The sequence below is a fragment of the Phaethon lepturus genome, unplaced genomic scaffold (genome assembly GCF_000687285.1).
Source record: "Phaethon lepturus isolate BGI_N335 unplaced genomic scaffold, ASM68728v1 scaffold33783, whole genome shotgun sequence".
NCBI classification, from domain to species: Eukaryota; Metazoa; Chordata; class Aves; order Phaethontiformes; family Phaethontidae; genus Phaethon; species Phaethon lepturus.
The window spans coordinates 1,431-3,398 of NW_010527537.1; the positions used below are offsets into that span (position 1 = coordinate 1,431).

Below are 1,968 nucleotides of genomic sequence, written 5' to 3' on the forward strand. Positions count from 1 at the left end.
CGATTCTGCACTTCTTTTTCATGTTCCCTGAAAAAACAACGATTAAGGACAATGTTTGCAGGGAAGAAAAAAAACATCCAAAAAATCATCCTGGTTCCTCCTTCTCTTCTGTCATTAAAAACACCCACCCCTTGCTCAGGATGCCGCAGGCTCAGCTCCTGCCCGAGCACCCGAGCAGCGGCTGGGAGGTGTCCTTAACCCCCATCGACATGTGGCGATCTTACAGGCTCCGGGCACATCACTGACCTGAACCCATGCTGGTATGGGCACACCACACTCAAGGGCAGTCAAAGAGTCCCAAGAACTGTACAGAAACCCGGGGGCTTGTGCAGTTAAACCTCCCCCACGTGGCACCTGGACTGTTTACCCTACAGGACTGGCACAGATTACTGGAACTTGGGCCACGAATGCAATGCATTGCAAGAAAAAGAACTACAAAGTGAGGGAATGGTTATAAAAACTGTAGCCTTAGAAGAAGGACAGCTATCCGGATGCCAGGGTGCCCAGCTGGCTCAGCGGCAGGCATCTGCCCTGGTGTACTGGAGGAGATGTGAAAGGAAAGGGAAACTCTTGAATACAGCATGGGATTGAACTGCATGGATGGCTGAAATGTGTTTATCAAACTGCTCACAGTACCAAAATCCTTTGCCATGCAAGACCTTCCCGCTGGTTACCCCAGTCCTGGCAGTCCTGGTCCCTTTGTCCCGCTGGTGCCAGTCACAGGCCTTCCAAAGAGAGGCATCGAGTTTTGTAACTGCTGTAAGCGCTCACGCCGTCAGCGACGGACCACACAGCGTTACCCATCCCGAGTTAGTGGCTCTTCCAATTCATGGAGAGATGTGCAGTTATTCTGGTACAACAGGATCTGGTGAACGGAAGATCTGCCCCGTCTCTGCTAAGCCTCACCTTACTTGCACGCTTGCAGAGCTGAGCTTCCCCTCTGCTCAGTGAGAAGCAGGACAGCCTCCGTGCGGAGGAAAAGCAAACGCATTCCCTGGAAACTCTGCGAGTTCTCTCCTTTGCTGGGCTCATTTCTGGTCTGGAGATGGTGGCCCAGGCTGACAGCCATGCAAAGCCCGAGGTGATCGCACGGGGAATGTTGTCAGGTCACTATACTATTTTGTAGTTCTCCATTTAAAAAGGACAGTGGTCGGCTGTAACACATATGGCGAATTGAACACCGTGCTGTCTGCACTAACCATCAGATTCCATTCTTGAAAAAAGGGATCCAGGAAGGACTTATAATTAAATCCTATCATAAACTTTAATGATTTTCATTAATATGAAGCCAAAATATTTGGCAGCGCTGTGCTTACCGTAGTCAGCTGGCTACTTGTTTATCTGTGCGTGATTCCTGGTGTGTAATAGCTGTGGAACAATTGCCGGTCCTAGCTCGGTCCTGGGCAGTAGCCCTGGCCCTGAGAGAGGACACCATTTTCTCCAACCAGCTACTTCCTCACCCTCTCACAGCCCTGCCCTCCAGAAGGACTTTTTGGGGCCTCCCAAGCCCACTGTTTCCGCAGTGCCAGGCGCCGTCTCCCCGCTGGGGCCGGTGGTCGCCCCCCAAGCAGAGAGAGGCCCCGGCCGCTAGACGGGGGACCAAGGGCCGGAGGTCTCTGCCGGGCGCTGCTGCGCTCCCATTTTACAGCCGGCACCAAACCAGGTTGTGCACCGGGCCATAAATTCTTCATGTTTACCCAGCCCGGGGAGAGACGTCCTAGGTGGACCTGAGCTGTGATTTCAGGAGATGAACAAAAGGGCTGTGCCACAAAAGGCACGGCGAGCGCCAGTCTGTTGTTTCCACAACTTCCACCGCACGCGCAGCCAATTAGAAGTTAATTGACTTTATCGTTCGCTTAGAAATATTTATAGTTTGCTCACTTCTTTTGGAAAGCGAGGAGGAGTCTTGGATCAAGGATGTTCTCCTCGGGCTCCCAGCTGTTGTGCCTGCAACAGAAGACATGGACT

The 1,968-nt window shown here is 52.3% G+C and overlaps 1 protein-coding gene across 1 annotated transcript in view; it reads right to left on the reverse strand.

The window, feature by feature from the left end:
• The window catches only part of CBX2 (chromobox homolog 2), a gene marked incomplete at its 3' end in the record, with an annotated part of 3,359 nt that extends 1,416 nt beyond the window's left edge, over window positions 1–1,943 (reverse strand). Inside the window, exons 1-2 of the mRNA XM_010283419.1 lie at window positions 1,882–1,943; window positions 2–27 (exon numbers count right to left, since the gene is read on the reverse strand). The remainder of the gene's footprint in view (window position 1; window positions 28–1,881) is intronic.
• Window positions 1,944–1,968: the final 25 nt, after the last annotated feature.